This window comes from Notothenia rossii (genome assembly GCF_949606895.1).
Source record: "Notothenia rossii genome assembly, chromosome: 9".
Classification (NCBI taxonomy): domain Eukaryota; kingdom Metazoa; phylum Chordata; class Actinopteri; order Perciformes; family Nototheniidae; genus Notothenia; species Notothenia rossii.
This window is the reverse complement of record NC_136907.1, coordinates 62,943,096-62,961,128: the sequence shown is the minus strand read 5'-3', so window position 1 is coordinate 62,961,128 and position 18,033 is coordinate 62,943,096. Positions and strand designations below refer to the sequence as shown.

General features: G+C 39.8%; 1 protein-coding gene across 2 annotated transcripts in view; it reads left to right on the top strand.

Moving 5' to 3' along the window:
- The window catches only part of gpc1b (glypican 1b), a 63,029-nt gene that overhangs the window by 17,070 nt on the left and 27,926 nt on the right, over positions 1-18,033 (top strand). The gene's annotated exons all lie outside the window — the stretch shown is intronic.

Sequence of the window (18,033 nt, the reverse complement as noted above, 5' to 3'; positions counted from 1 at the left end):
TCATGAAAGTGGAAGTGGAGTCTTGCTGCTTCAGATAATTGTAGACGGACAGTTGTACTTTTGTCCCAGGTTTCTTATTTTTTTCAAAATGAAATGCAAATGGGTAATGTTGTGCCAGTTTGTTTACCATTACAATACAGCATCCCTGAGCTCTAAGTGTTTTTTCCTCAATTGTGTTTCACTAATTGCCCCCTGAGCGGAAGTAGTTTTTGTCCAATTCTCTGCTTAAATGAATACAACATTCTTCTTTATTTCTTTGTGTGGTTATATTAAAAGAACATTAAGATACACAGTGACATTACTTTTAGGAATTAGCAAAGCTTCACATTTTATTTGAAAAATCCCTTGCATTTAACTTTTCCTTCCTTTTTTAACTGTTTTCATCCCGGTATGAATTAATGATAATAATCAAAAACCAGGGAGTATTGGCTAATATTTTCTCATAGGACATCATTAACCAGACCTCATGTTGTATTCATTTTGCTGCCTCTCCGTGATGTTCTCGTCCTAATAAGTCCTCAATATATTAACTTTATCATATTCCTTGAAAAGATTGGCACATTTAGTCAGCATTATTAAGACACCATCAATTAAAAAGCCAGCACTAGGGTGAAAGATGGTGTTTATCTCTGTTGATTTTAGTCAGGAAGTAGAGTATCCTCCTGAAAATCTCTACTTCTCGCTTGCTGAGGTGACAAATGGCAGATAAACCATGACAAAAAATAAGAAATTCAAGAAAACCTAAGCTCTACGTTGGCCATAGACTGTTTACTCACAGATCAGATCCCTATCTTATCTAACTGAGTTCCCTGGAGTTAGCACACTCAGCCTGTCCGCAAACACAACTCTGCTCTCCCACCATCCCCTGAATTCCTGGTGTCTGAACCCGTGAACCTTTAATTTGTTTTTTTGGTTGGGGAAAAAGGAAATGAATGAATGCAATTCAGGCCTGCATGTGTCCCTTTGTGTGTCCTTGTGGAGATGCTTCAGAGGCTTGTCTGTCTTCTTTTCAGAATGATATTGCCTGCCTTGTTAAGCAAACAGAATCTGTGGTGGATGTTATTGTACCTCAAGGTGTTTCAGTGTTCTGTATGTAGTTACTGTATGTGTGTGTGGAAAAACATGGAGGATTTACCTGCTTTTATTAGCAGGTCTTTCCTTGTAGTTAAACCCGCCTGTTGCACTTGGTCGTGCACTGCGGCAGTATTTGGTGATACAGACATCTGCCCTGGCAGTTAACTGGCGACTACCCCTGTAGTTATTATAGTACTCTGTAAAGGGAACCTTTCGTGCTGTCTGGAGACAGCCGCCTTAATAAGACTCTGACAAGTTCAGGTTCCTTCCTCTGAAGTAAAAGGACATTATCTTTCTTTCTTTTTACCTTTTCTCTTTCACCCAGTCCCTGTTTTTTTATTTTCTGTGATTTTTAGTAGTCTGTAAGTTCATACTGCCTCTGCTCCTTTCTTTTTAATCTTGCCCTATATCTAGCCCAAAGCAGGCTTTGATGTACAGTGTTGTTACTCTAAGGCTGCTCTGGTGCAAAAGAAACACCCCGTCCCCCCTGTTATTTAATAAAAAACACTGCAGGTGAAAATAAACCTGCTCTTCATACCCGTGACTTTTTTGGGGACAGCGGTTCAGCCAGCTGTTTCCATTACATTACACTTAATTTATCCGATCATTTTATCCAAAGCAATAAGTGCTATCAACCTAAGGCTGCTCGTTTATGGCAAAAATCATAATCTCGATTATATGGGTCAATTATTGATATCACGATTATTAAAAACGATTATCCATTTACTTTGAAAACATCAATTTATTGAAAAAAAAAGGTGTAGTATGTTTTTAACAGTTGATTACCCTGAACTTTAAGTATAATTCAATTGAAAAACCAATACAAAAATATATCATTTCTTTTTTTTTTAAATAAATAATAATACAAAAATAAATAATAATAATAGTTAATCATAGTTTTATTTCGATTATGTTGTTTTCATAATCGTTGCAAGCCAAGATCGTAATTGCGATTAAAATACGATTAATTGAGCAGCCCAATATCAACCATGAAGATACAAACTCAAAACGAAAAGAGAATTGCGCAAATACATTAGCTTTCAATATTTAAGACTGATGCATAGTCTTCAAATATCAAACAATAACCAAACATTGGTTAATGCTACAAACAAAAGAAAGCGTGCGTTGGATCTTTCTGAGTTAGGTGAGGTTCTCCTTGCTTTTTTTCTTTTAGCCTGAATTTTATGACTTGCGATTAACGATAAAAAAAACCAAGGAGAGAGGTTATTATGAGAAAAGCGCATTTCCAAATTCACTTCATTATATTTGACCTCCAGTGACAGGGGGTTTGGGCTGCTCAATTTATCGTATTTTAATCGCAATTACGATTATGGCTTGCAACGATTACGAGAACAACGTAATCGAAATAAAACGACTACATATATATATATACTGAACAAGGTTGTTTTAACCCCAAAATCTATCACCGCAAATGGCAACTAAAGCTTGTGTGTCTGTAACCATTATAGCATCTCAGACTTTCTTTGGTTCCTGTAAAAGTTTTCACAATTTTTTCATAAAAAAACATCTACCGGTACTATAGTCGGCCTGCATTTGGAAAAATGTTTAAATCAAATCAAAGTTGAACAATTAGATAGATTTAAACCATTTCTCGGATTGAACGTTTTTATAAAACATATCAACAATAGGAGTTTCGGGAAATAGAGCTGTCTGAGATCTCTAGTCAGGGCGCGTAGCTTTGAAGCTTACTAGACAATAACTTGTTGGAACATGCATAAACACACACACACAAAACACCTGTTGTATAACTACGCAAAGGTCAGCATGTAACGGATGAAAGGGGACTTCTGACTTGTGACGTCTGTTTGTGCAAATATTTGCCACTTTTCACGTTTTTCTTTTCCATTTTTAACTTTAGGAGGGAAAATCCCCATGAAGATCAAATGAAGCATGATCTGACATGTCTGCTTTGGCATGCCTCTGTGGTGGCTGAAAGATTTGAAGTTAATTAAAAGTCCTCTTTTGTCCGTTGACTGATGCCAGTGCAGCGGTATCTGGGTGGTGTGACGGGCGTGGGTGGAGGGGACGGACTGGCCCACACAATGGGGGGCTTTGTAGGTGGCTATGATGTAGAGAGGAGGCTACATGATGTCAGGCAAGTGCTGGCTTCCTTCCATATATTCGAGTCCAATGTTCCTCCCCCGAGCGTTTATAACACCTTCGCACAGCTGGATGAGGAGGAGCGGGAAGAGCAGGTGGTGGAGATCTATCCTGCAGGAGGAGCTGCAGCACAATGGCCTGCATTCCTTTCGAAAAATATGGTGGAGTACAATTTGGCAAGTAAGATGTTCAAAGACTGTTATATGTCAGAGGTCCTCGTACACTTTGCAGCTGCATTAAAGATGAAATCATTCAACTGAGAAGGTATTTTGCTCAAACACAATACATTTACCAGTTTAAAAAAACACAGAGCGCATAACATATATTTTAGCATCTTTGCTCTTTATAACTACCTCTTTCATTTCTCTTTCAATAGCAAATCCATGCCTTTTTCCTCCTTCTATTCTCCAGCATCATAGTATGTTGTTCTAAGAGCGAGAGGAGAAGACTGATACCAATATCATACCTACATTCTCACTATGAAGCTACTATCAAAAGCCAGTTAGCATTTATAACCATACAGAGTAGAAACGGTAGGAAGTTGATTAGCCTTGTAAAAAGTACATCTGCCTTACAGACAATTATGAATATAAGTATATGGGAAAAAGTATCTTTTGGCCCTATGTTCTCACTTGAAAGATCATTATGGCTGCTCTGTCAAACTTCTCCCGTGGACTTGTGCGTACCTGTGAAGTTGCTGTGCCATTTTAATCCTTTGGTGGTTTAAATAACAAGATCTAACAGTATAAAATAGTTTAGAATGGCTTGTTACCTTTGAACATATACAGACTAGCTGTTTCCTTGTGTCCTTTCGTTGCAATAGGCTGGGAACTTGAAGCTTTATATTTTCTTCACAGACATGAAAGTGATATCAATCTTCTAACTCTCTGCCAAAAAGAAAATAAGCCAAAAGGTGAAATATTCTTTTAAAATGAAACTGTTAAAACACAGATTTCCAGAAGTGTTGACTTATAGGTTCACATTAAAATACATATGGCAGTTGTGTAAATTCAGAAGGTCAGGTCACCTTGTCTTATTAGCCTCGTGGTTGTGCAGTGAGGCTGCTGACTCTAAGCCAGCCTGTGCCTGTTTTGGACCGCCGTGGGACCGCAGATAAGACCCAGAGTTGCAGGGGAGTGGAATGGATAACCACAGAGAGCCCTTCAGTCCTTCTCACTGTCTTATTGTCTCTTACTGTTTCTCTTTCTCTCTCTCTTCCTGCCCCAATACTGTGGCTGTCAATTCTCAATTTCTCCTTCTACTCTCAACTTCTCCTCGTCCCTCCCAGGCTAGAGGGATAACCATCTACCCTTTCAGCAAAAGCCACTGCCCTATCTGTCTCCCTGTGGCCTCCCTCTCAGCTCTCAGCTCTCAGCTCTCTCTCTCTCTGTCTCCTCTGCCTTCATCTTGCTCTGGCAGGATAACCATCTCGCCTTTCAGCACAGACCAGCTCTTTCTAATGACTGTTTCCAGTGAAGAAGGACAGTGGAGAAGCTTTGTCCCACTCACTTTGGTGCATTTCAGCAGCTTAAGGGAAAGGGAAAGTCTACACCATGTTTTAATATTTGGACAGCACCACACTGAAGCACATTTAATTGAATGTGTTGGCAAGATAAAATAAGATCACTGCCTCTTTAAATTTGACCCTTGCTTGTTGAAATGTAATGTCAGCCAGCATAGTTCCCTATGATGCTTTTTAAAAAGTTCGACAATTATAAACCAATGGGATTAAACTTAATGTTAACTTGACTTCAAAATTCAAATGTCACTGGTCCTAGCAAAATGGTAATTAGCAATGCAGCTGCTAGTGCTTTGGAGCTATAAGCGCATCATATCTTTTCTTATGCCTCCATGCCAGCAACAGCAGAGGCCCTCGGTAAAATGAGGAAGTGATGACATTTTGGAAAGATATGGGTGTCAACTGCAACTTGACCAGTTGTCATGCATTAGGCATACAACGTTGAAGTGGTAATTACATTTTCTATTTTCTATTCTACCATATGCTACGCTGCACTTGGGAATGTTTTCATAACTGATAACAAGAATGAGGATTCACATTTTGAAACAAATTGAAAGTTGGAGGCCTTTACAAAGAGGTGTTTGAGAAACTTGGGTGTTTGTCAAACTGATAAAAGACTAACAAAATGTTTGAGTAAAAGAAACTGATAGGAGCAAGACAGTGTTTAAAAATCTATTTCTAAAGCAAAGCCAGGCAGGAGACCAAGAAGTCATGACAAGTGACGGGAACACTTCTCAAACTTTGAAGTCAATAGGCTCATGAGCTCTGAGAGGGAAAACATTAATAGAGTTTATGACAGAGGGAGAGAGTGAAGGAATGAGAGCACGGCAGAGGTAGGCAAAGAGCAAAGAACTGCTGCTCAGTTCAGGAGTGCAGATTTGACAAGCATTTAGGTTCTTTTTTTCAAAGAAACCATGAAAAGCCCTCTTTCAGGCCTGGACTGAAAGGGGATTAGACAGAGGCATAGCGAGTGAAAGAAACTAACATTCCTTCACACATCTTGTGCATTTACCTGTCAAAGCGCTGCAATAAAGGTGCTCCCAATTGGGCGATATGCCAAGGGTTTGAATTCTAAAGGCATAAAGCGCTGTCTGTGAAACTCTAAACATCAACGTTACTATGCATCTTTGTGAAGAAAAATGGATTTAGATTTGAGTCGAATGACACAAATAGTTTTCTCTAATGTGTACACGCATCTTACGGTTCCAGCTTTATTCCCATAACAATTTAAATGTAAATCATAGCATATCTTTTCCTCTTCCTCTGACTGACTCCCATCCTATTCTGACCTTTCAGCATCAGTGGTTCATCAGTCCCTAGCCTTTCTGGGTTTAATATCCCTTGCAGCTATGGTGCATTGGTGCTATGGTCATTTGCTGTGGTTCCCGCCAATCTTTCTTTGAAGAATGCTTGGACTGTGCTGTGAGAAACATAAATCCTCAAACTGCAAATAATCTGTCCACTGTCCATGTCAGCACAGAGGGAACTAATGATTTTTTACAACATTAACCTTTTTCCGGCACTTCAGGGTTCATTGTGTGACCCACTCAGCCTTGAACTGTCACGCTAACAGTGCTAACCCATGACAAATTCAGTAGCATTTGGAGTTTTGGCCATCAACAGTGGAATGTGTGAAAGTCTTTTTTGTTGTTTTTTATACGCCAGTTTGATAGAGATCAAGTAGTTTAGTCTGACCTTGTCAAAATGGACCTTCATAAAGGAAAGGACTTCATTGTTGGTTCCAGTCTAAGATTATTACACCACCGAGAAAGTATTTGTAAGGCCATCAAGGCCAGCCAGCACAGACGCTTCCGTGCGAGCCATGCAGCTAGTTGACATTTCACACATTTGCTCTTTTACTTTGTGATACTATTCAGTAAAGAATTAATCATTTTTGGTTAGAACATTTTTATTTTCAAATGTCTACATTTATCTACATACTTATGTTGTTTTCAGCAGGCCTAGCTTTTTTGCATAAACATTCACAATAACACGCAATTATTAAATATTAGAATAACAATAGCCTCCATTTAAGTCTACAGTGCAAGCAAGTGGCAGTCAAATGTTTTTTGCGTTAGCTAGATGCATAAATAACGTATGTAGAATTTATAAAAAAGCTTTAAGCATTAACATAATCGCTTTAAATATAAGACTACACGGACCACCCCTCTTCTTTAAACGCCAAGCTTAAGATCCAATTCAAGTACTGTATGGTGTAACGATCAGAACTTAAATTGGCATCTTACCGATGTACCCTAAAAAATAATTATTGGTAATGTTTTTCAGACAAAGGTTTGGAATGGTTTGAATATGATTTCTGTATGTACTGTGTTTACAATATAGAAAATAATTAGAGGCTTTTTTTGTAAAAAATAAATTCTGATCTCCTCTATATTTGTTGGCTTATAGCCTTTTAAAACAACTTTTTCACTGCAATAAACTGTTGGCTCACCTTCTTTCCACACACAAAGGGAGGCCATCTACTTGTTTAAATATTGACAATACAAAGGAATTTATTTAAGTAAAGAAGAAATAACTCCATTTATCTGATGAATAAGTCTCAGATTGAAACATTGTTAGCTTCATTGGAAAAACCTCAATGAAAGTTAAAAAAATTGATATTTGGTAAAGTCCTATTACTGTGTTATGTTGCAACTATGGTAACATTAACTTAAAGAGTAGCCAAAATCATTTTTAATTTGTTGAATGATGTTATTTTTCAATGTAGGCACAATCACATGCCCACAAATATGATGCTTTGCTTTTGTGTCTAAACTAGATTAAACACAAACTTTGCTCGATATTGCACCACTAACATCCTGGAAATGACTAAGCTTCCCATAAAGCCCCTATTCCCCGAAAGATCCCAGGCACAGCTGGGGGTTGTGGTTCTTCAGTCATTATTTGGAAATGGTCAAGGCCCATGCTGTTTTGCATCAGGCAGCAGAAGTGTGTGACATCAGCGATGGTGGCCTACATAGAACAATGATTTGGTGGCCTGGTTTCTGAAATGAGCTACTGTGGCGAATGGTGCTCTGTGATGTTTCATGGAGTGTCATTGTGGTTTTTTTGGGAGAAGAAGCCGGTTGCAGGCAATGAGAAAAACAGAAACCACAGATTTAATAGTGCTGACATTCTCTAAGCATCTTTATCTGCATCTTGACAGTGTTACAGTATGTGTGCCTATCTTCTCCATTAGTCTTTGTTTGTTGTCTGCCTACCTTCCAGCCTGTTGTCTGCCTACCTGCCAGCCTATATAGAACATGTATTCCACTCTGTCTTGCTGCCCATTAACCATGTTACTTGTTACTCATGTTTCTGTTTGCTTGCCTTTTGGTTGTCTCGGCCTGGCTGTCAGTTAGCCGTGTCTCTCTGTCTGTTGTCAAGACATTTCACTGACTCACAGTGACTAAGTGAGGCCTGAAGTGCTAGCCTGTTCTGACCTGACTTTCAAATAGACAGCTTGGCACGCAAACCATGCACACACGCACAACTACACCAAAACAGGACTTTCCTTGTACAACGGTAGTTCCCATGTCAACCCGTTTGAGATCTGGCTTTTTAATGTGACTAACTGGTTGTGGGATCTATGAGCAATCATTGATGAGAACAATCGTTGAAGCCCACAGCCATAATGCGTGTGACTGTCAGTTAATAGGAACACACACACTGAAATACACAGCTGTGCCCACTTGGTTCACAGATTAAAGTGCTGTGGTGGTGCCGTGTTGATTGATCACACCTCAGCAATATTGTTTATTGTAATGCTTAAATGGAGGGAGTGTGCATACAGTAGAAGCAAATTGACTAAATAAGCAGTTACGGTAATTGTGCAATTTATTTCCCATCAAACCAATAATGCCACCAGATGACAGGTGATGATACTATTTATCACTTCTTTGAATGTAGACAAATCATAAAATAATAGTCGAAGAGAAACTCCCCCGAGGTAAAGACCGTTGTCTATCCCAAGCAATAAATAAAACATGCCAGTGTTGGAGGATTTGGGCATGTGTGGATCTGTTCTTTGGAATCACAGATTCCCTGGCCAGATTCCCAGCCAGAGGCGAAGGAAGGAAAGGGGGGAGAGTGTGAGGGAGGAGAGATGAGTGAACTAAGGGATGGACTGAGACACTTGTCTGTGCTTTGATCTGATGATAACTGAGGCAGAGAGCATCAGGCACATGTTCTCCAAGCACTGATCTATAATATGATCACCCTACATTTAGTACTGATCTGAATCATTATGGAGGATTAAAGAAGATCTGATTGAGGATTTGACAACCTTTCGAAGTGTTTGAAAACCGTTGGATGGAAGTGGAAGGGGTGTGTGCGTGTGATTTAAGACCTGATGATTGATGACTTTCTGTGAGGGGCCTTTATACTATGGCATAAGAAAGAGAAGACCAATTAAAGGGTACATTTGGTTCATGCAAGACTTCCATCATATTTGCCATTTATGCTTTATTTGAATACAGACTGTTCATTCTTTCTTCAGAGTGGAAGCTGGAAGTGTCAATCTTAGCTGACAGCGTCTGAATGTTTGAGGTCTACGTGGTTTAGTTATTATTTGTATAATTATTATTTAGTAACCAGTATTACCTATGCATACAGAAGTCATCACACACAGTACATTTAAGTTCAGTTTTGGTTGGATGCACACTTTAATAATGTGAGAAAAAAATGTGATTTTGCACAAAATGCACCGTTCACCATATTGTGAAATTTGACGTGTGAGAACAAAGAGTTGCACTTTAGGGAGTCAAGGTTACAGCTGTGTCTCCAACTCAATACTTTTTATTAATTATTATTCATTTACTAATTTATCAACTGGCAGAAAACTTTTAGATTTACATTTTATAACCAGTTGTTAAGTCATCTGGCAGATTGTTGTATATTTGATGTTTAAGAATTCAAAGAGACTTGCATGCTTTTGTTCCAGAACAATGTTGAAAAAGTGTGTGGTGGTTTCTGGCTGCTTATCATAAAAAAAAAGACATTAGATGATTTGGTAGCTAGTACTGCGGATTTTGCTTTCTTTTGATAGGGTTGATTGCATGTACATTTACCTGCATTTTGGTTGTAGTATTATACCTTAAAAATGGTTGGTTAATGTTCAGTGTGGTTCTGTTTTGTGTCTACAAGTCGTGAGGAGATTTGTTTGCTCACTGTTTCACCACGTAGTCACAAACTACGTCTGCTGCTTTTTAATGATTTGCATAGAAAGAAAGTGCAAAGCAACAGCTGCTCAATGTTCATGAGAGCAATACGTGGACTAAAGCTTTTGATAAGCAGGCCGTAAAACACTCTGGATGTAGATAACAGCTGCTTTAATTTATAATAAAACAACTATAGTTAAAGGTTACAAGTTCCTTTGATTACTCATACTTTCCTTCTCAACGTTCCTTACTCTTCCCAGTGTTTGTTTGCTCCCTAAGTGTGTCTTTGCTTCCAAAAACGTTTGAATCTCCTGCTTTTTCTTTTTCACATTGCCCCAGTTCTTTTATATGCTTACCTTCCCATTTTCTCCTACGTACATCTCTCACAGCTGCATCACCCACCAGCTTCCCTCTGTGTGTGTGTGTGTGTCTCTGACTCAGTCCTGGCTGAATGTGTTTCCAGCTTGTGTTGCTTTGACAGAACCTGACAACAGCAGGTCAGCCTCTATCTGTCAGCCTCTCCACCTCTTAGCAGAACAGAGCAGAGGGGAACTGCTGTGTTTGTTCTTTGACCACCAGGAGACAGCTCGGCCACAAAGGGAAGCTTGCACATTTATAGGAGCCAAGCCATGAACTCTCCCTCCCACATGCACAAAGGAACAAATGTACTATACTGTACCAACTCTCCGTCTGCTTTGTCCGTGTCCCCCATAACATGTGCAATTAAATGTGGTAGAAATATACATGTTAACATCCTTAAATATCCATACATTGTTTTTATAAAAATGTTCCCCTGGCAATGTGCGTACTCAGACTATTATGCACCCACTTTAATTAATAGAGTTAATCAGACACACCAGGGAAACTAACGACAGGGAGGAAAACACAGGGAGAAGGACCAGACAATATACAAGGAGGAAAACATGAAACAGGGAGAACAGAACAGCAAAATAAACCCAAACCTAGACATACAAAACTAAAAACAACATAAGAATCGTGACAACTGCCCTCTGTGAAAAGACGGATTGTTTCATTCTGGGAAACTGTGAATACAAAAAAGTCTCAAGGATGTTTGAAGCCCTGAATGTTGCAGGTTTATTTTGTGAACAGACCTTCTGTTTTTCCTTCTTCAGAGTTTTTGTCAAGCTTTGAGACTTCATTGCGTGCAGTTTCACAGAAGGTGTCAGGGTGCATCATGTGACAGGATCTTCAGTCCGAAGTGTGTCATCTGTTGACACTTCCTGTCAAAGTCCTTTGCTATATCATGTGTGGAAAATAATCACCCACACACACACACTCTAAAACAACACACCATACACAGAAATGAGGTCAGCTTTCTGCAGCCTGTCTTTACTTACTTTCATTTTAAGATGGCCTACGCTGTATGTCTAAGAGACACAGAAAAACTCAAGTTAAGAAAAACTCAAGGCTTGTCTGTAACCGCCAGGAGAAGGGTGGGTTACAGAGTGTAACTGGGAGAGTGTGTTTCTGTACAGTATACTGTTGGTGTGTTATTCTTGCTAAGTCTGAGTAAATTAAATTCTCCTGCATTCCAGGTCAGTCTGACTTAATCTCAGTCAACACACAGGTGAGAAGATTGGTGGGAATGGATAAAGAGTGGAGATGAAAAAGAAAAGACATGGTTTTGCAAGTTGGCATGCTGCTTAAAGCTTCAACACCACATCAGCCTCTTTGACAGCCAAGTGACTGTACCAGCTTATTGAACAGAGCTAGCATTTAAAGCAGCTGGCGCTCACAATCTTTGTTACTCATTGGGTACTGGGAATAACATGTGGGCCTGTACAGTATATGTGTGTGTGTGAAAAGGAAAGACAAGAAGGCAACAATGAGCAATTACAGTCATGTGCATTTGCATGTGGTAATCACTCTTGTTTTTTTTTATCAGAGTGGGCAGTCCGGCATGTTTCGCAGGGCTACAGCAACATAATTACAAAAGCTGTTGTAATCCTTCTTGTTTCTTAAAATGAAATCTCCCATAAGAGGGCTGCAACAAAATTGGGATCACAGAGGCTCTTTCCGACCCAGTGACACAGTTGAAGCGTAAAGTCGTGCACTGGTCTTCAATTTAACTGTGGGCCTTCACGTGAGCTGTCAATTAAAGCTTCCGTTCAGGTTGTCTTCTCTGTGAAATTGCAATTACTTATCCATTTTTATATGTAAAGTATGACACCATCACTGTTTTCCTCCAGTCTGATGTTCCAGCATCTGGTATACATCTGTTACTATGGGAGACGATATACACAGGGTCACAATCCATAATGATTTTATTCACTTTCATGTCCCACTGCCTCACACTGAAACTATTACATTTTTTACTTTGAAATTACATTGCCAGTACAAAACAATTCAACTGAATTAATTAGGAGAAACATGTATACATAAAATCAAATTTAAGTCCCAAACGAATGCAAACACAATTACAAAAAAACTAAACGGGAGCTCGCTCATCTTTGGGGACTACTTGCATGCTGGAGACGCATGAAATATTATGCAAATGTCATCAGACATCAACAGTAAATTGAACTGAATAGAAAAGCCCCAATGTTGCCTATCCAAATATTTAATTTAGTGTCAGCTTGATATCAGTATTGGACCGTTGCATTCCTAAAAAGGGCAACCGAAAACAGTGAATAGGGCCTTAGCATGAGCATACAGTTAAGGTTAAAAAAACGTGTAGGTGGTCTTGAAACATGCCGGTAGTATCCTGTCTTATCTCATCTCCTTTGTTCTATTCTTCTTCCCTACTCCTCTTCATTTCTCTCCGGCCTCTTTGTTAACATTGGCTGACCACAGAGTTAATCACAGCCAGAGCCATTTAACTCTAATCAAGTAATATACTCCCAACGGCCCACATCATTAAACTATCACATTATTTCTTTAGCCATTCCTCTTCCCAAATTGTAGCTGGTCAAACTTTTCCCAACCAATTAACACAAGTCTGTTTCAAGTCAACTGAGTATGACATTTGAGAGCAGTATTCAGGGGTAAGATAGATTAGTAGTACATATAAAAAAAGGGAAGTAAAGATACTAAGTGTGGGCTTGAAGAAAGCAGCTCAGGGATCAGCTGGCCTCATAGTTATGCGTTATTAATGTGTTGTGTGGTCGCCACCTCGTCTGGCTCGAGGGAGCTATTTATGTGACTTTCTGCTTGGCTCACATTACCAGACTGTTGAGCATCGAGGGTCTAGGTTAAAGCCTGGGTCGCCCATAGGTCGTTCTGTGCGTGTGAAAGTTAGGAGCACAAAGAAAAGTAGACTAACAGCAAAGAGGAATGCAGGCTTGTGGCTGTTAAACAGACACCATGGTGTTGCCTGTATTAAGCATTTCTTTCTCGATTTGTGTACAGTTGGTGGATGAGACATGTGAGGCTCTTTTGCCAAATATCCCTGTCATTTTTCATCTGTTTAACCCTAATCTGCTGCTCAAGTGTGGGTGTGGGTGAATGCGCATGTGTGTGATTCCTGGTGTCCATGGGTGTTTTCCTTGGGACTGGCACTAATCCACCTAGCTGTGGACACACACGCACACACTCTCACCAATGATGGATTAGGCTGCTAATCTCTTAGATCCCACAGCATTTGTGCACATGAAAGCATGCGCGCAAAAACACACACACACACACACACACACACACACACACACACACACACACACACACACACACACACACATATACTTTACTGAGCACTGCGGTTTGAAACAGTGTCAGTTACGCAATGGCAACCATAACCAGGAGCCATCAGTAATGTGTGTCAGCATATCAGTGTGGTCGCAGTCATGCCATTTTGTCGAATGTGCTTCAGAAGAAAAGTATGGAGATTTACCAACTGTTCACATGTAATGCGTCCTAAATTCCTACATGCATACTTCTCCAAAGCTTTAGTGCCAGCAGTGTCAGACTGTAAACAAACTGAACCTCAGACTAGTTAGGTTCACTGTAAAGTCTAGTATCTTGTTAATATACCAATGAGTGAAGCATCTTTGATTGTATTTAGACCTGGACTAAAAACTACATTATGTTGTTCATATATGCTCACTGATCTAGCCCCAACAATGAAGTGCAGCTGATATGTATTACTAGATGCCAATTACAAAAAAAGTAGCAAATTATGAAGATTATTCTAGTAATATGACACTACTTCATCTAGAATGGGGTTTGAGGCAACTTCACAACTTTATGCTGTGCTAATTATGTGCATAATCAAAAAAATCATTAAATGAGAAGGTGCTATTAGGGGAAAAAAATGATGTGAATTCTCAGTTAAACCAAGGCCTACTGTGCTCAGGCTGATTAGTGGATTGATTATTGAGCTATTTAGTGTAGTTGCAGTGTAAGATCCAGCAGAATCAACCACCTCCAGTTTAAAACCTCCTATTATTGGCGATATGTCCCCAAATGTCTAATCTAAAAAGAGTCTGCACATGATGGTAAATCCAGTTTATGTTTATGTCCAGACGGTCTATACTTGTGGGCATTTTCTGATTCTTTCCAGCTTACATACCTTCACACTAGAGGCAGATCAGATCAAGCCTTCTTTTTTTAGGCTCTAGTATTAACAGCAGTGGCATTAGTTGTCATAGTAACATTTATTATATTTATTCTGTGTTTAAAAGCACAAAATAACATCAACAGACACCAACAAAATATATGAATATGGTCAAATGTTCTATCTTACAAAAGTGAAGGGAAAGGTTTTAAATTAAAACTGTATACAACTAGAGGCATGCTCAAAATCCTCAGGAACATGCTGAATATTCAAACTCTAAATTGTCCGGCTCAAATTGGCACGATGCATTTTGACATAACACCTGCACTGGTTGGCATATTCTGAATTGATGAAACTAAAGTAATGTCAACATTTTTCTAAATAAACAAAACAAAGTGCTAAAATTGCTGAACATTATGTTCTCAGACGCAAGTGTTTTTATTATCTTTTCTGGTATCCAAGGGGGAAAAAAGGAAAATAGCACTTACTCACACAGTGATGACATAATTGAAAAAGACCAGCATTTTGACTCGACTCCTGTTTTGTTCACAGACTCCCAGACAAATGACAGAGACACTTTGGCTTTGAGTCATTCTTAATTTCCTGTTGCCCTGTTTTCTCTGTGTGTTTCCCACCATCTCTAAAAGCCGCTGACTGTCAGACTCTCCCATGCTTTATAACAGTGAGCACGACCTTATTCTGCCTTCCCAGATTGCTGTTTAATAGGGGCCTTCCTCTCTGGTGAACAGAGATAAGCTAATGGTTAGGGAATTGCTCACCATTTAGTACAGAGTATGTCAAAAGAAAAGGGAAATAAGTGATGAAGGACTGTTATTGGGTGAATAGTTTCCCTAATTCTGCCTTCACACACACAGATTAACTATCGGGTGGGTGGTTGGCTTGCTGTATGCATGTGTAATTTTCGGAGAAATCAGATAATTGGCTTGCTTTGTGCTGATTGGCCTCGCAGAATTTGACTGATTAATGCAGAACACCTACTCCGTGAATTTTAATATATTTGAATAGATCTAATTCATGTGAGTTTTTTGTTCTTCTCTGTGCACCAACTGCGCAATCAGATAAACATATTTAATTCATCTTCTTTTCTGGGACATGAACCGTATTATTATTAATACCATAGTTTATCGTGCATTCCTTGACGTTTATTCAGACTGAGGGAGCAATTCTGGAACAGGAAATGGCAAGAGCAGACTGGAAATTGGTTAATGCAAGAGAAAAGTGGTCTTGCAGTATGCAATGAAAACATGTTTTTTTATAGCTATCTCTAAGTACAGAAAATGGGATGTGGCTGGTATTGTAAGCTCCGAAAATTGACGGTCTCAAAATCATCACCATTAGCTGCCCTCCCTCTCTGTTGGGGCCCTTTTGATGCTTCTATTGGAGCCTCTCACTGAAACAGCTCTTCTCCAGATTGAGCTGTCCTCCTCTGCTGATTACTCTAGTATCCTCTGGCTATGAGACTTGAAGTGCGTGCGCGAGCGTACGTGCGCGAGAAAGAGAGAGGATGAAGTGTGTGAGTGTAAAAGCAAGAGCCGTGACTGGTTGTTAAGGATACATTTTCCTCTTCCACTCTGGCTAACTGTCACTCTCACCCAAATATTGAAACACACACACACACACACACACACACACACACACACACACACACACACACACACACACACACACACACACACACACACACACACACACACACACACACACACACACACACACACACACACACACACACACACACACACACACACACACACACACACACACACACACACCTTACTCCAGTTAAATGGAAGAGACTGCCCTGCTTGTAACATTAGCCGACTGTTAGGTTAGCCAACTGGAAACGTAATGCTCTGTTACAGGTGACCTTTCCTGGACCTTGTGTGTGTGTTTAAAGCTGCACATGTGTGTGGCCCCTCATTGTGAGAGTATATGGAAATGCCTCACTATATTTTTTAAGCATTAAAACAAAGCAATCCTCTAGAGTCTAGAGACTGTGTGCCTGGCTGCATCTGCCTCACACCTCCGAATATCCATTTGTGTGTGTCAAGTGTGTGTATTGGGCTTCTCAGTGAGTATTGTCCTTTTGCACAGATGTCTTTTGAATGGCAGGCAGCTAGCAGATTGCACTGGAAGAAATGGCCACAGGCCCGTAATACACATACACTCAAACCAGTACAGGCATTTAAACGGCCGTCACAGGGGCTGACAGATTGCAGCGGACCCCTGATTGCGCTGTATGCTATTCCTCCATCAAGCTTTTCTCTCACTCTCCCAATCCTCCCTCTCTTTTTCTTCTCAATTCTGGACTTCACTTCGTCCCCCTTTCAATACATTTTTTTTTTTTTACTTACCGACACACACAAATCAAACAGACTAGCATACATGTGTCCTTCTCCAGGTCCAAACTCTCTCTCTTTCTGTTGGTGTGTGGATGTGAGTCACACCATGACTAGTGATAGGGTGCTTAGAGAAGCTCAATGTCACCTTCTCCTCCTATCTGGGCAGCCTGTCCTTCACTTTAGTGTTCGAACAAGAAAATTGCCTTTAATTGCTCCACTTTAGAGTTGGCCTGGATGATGCTCTTAAAGGGCAGATAGATACAGAAACTTGGTTGAAACATAATCAGTGAAGTGCATGGATTCTCGTCATACCTTCATTGACTGTAAAGAAATTGCTGAGATTGCAGTCTGGATGGGGGGTGGGGTTTGCAGTGATAACCTCAGCCCACGTCTACAGTAAATGAAGCTTAGGTGAACAGACACAGAAATCCCCAACATTAACCATGAAAAGGATGTGCCAATATACACAGGGGCATGCTTATAAGAGTTGTGAGTGAATGTGTGCGCGTCCGTTTGTGTGGAAATTTGAGTGAACCCATGAACAGTAATGGACTGAAGAAAGCCATCCAAGAGGATTTCAAAGGTCCGACAAGCAGGGAAGAGAAGAAAGGCAAAGGAATGTCTGGCAGGTAGATGCCTGTCACTGCAGGGCCTTTGGGTGGGGAGGTAGACATTCAGTTAGGTGCCTCTTCCATGGAGGGAGTGAGAGGGGAAATGCTACAACAGTGTGCATTCTGCCTACAGTATAAATACTGCTAAACATTAAGTGAAGTCAGTGGCACAATAATATCAAATAACAAGGAAGATGACACATTGTCACTAACACATTTTTATCACCTAACTTCTAACTGTAATTCTAGCACTCCTGAGCCAGACATTAAACAGCAATCTTTCTGCCTACATGTGTCCACATCTTTGGTGATTGTATGTGCATCCTGAAAGAAAGGATCTATATTATTTTTAATTAAGTAGTTTATATAATTGAAAGCACAGTATGTGAAAGGGCATCATCAAATGCAGTTAGTTAACTGAACTCGAAAAACACAAAAAGGGTCACAGGCGTAATGTGACACAATAATAACTTGCTCCTTGTCTTCAAAATGTATATACTGTATATATATATATATATGTTTTTTAATTCCCCTAAATATTACCATAAGCATATAGAAGCACATAGTTATTACCTCTACGCCTGAAGAAGACCACTGAGCTCAAAGGATGCGATCCTATCTGCATACTTGCCACGTTTTTTCGTAATGTTTTTGTCTGCGTACCTTTGTGTATGTT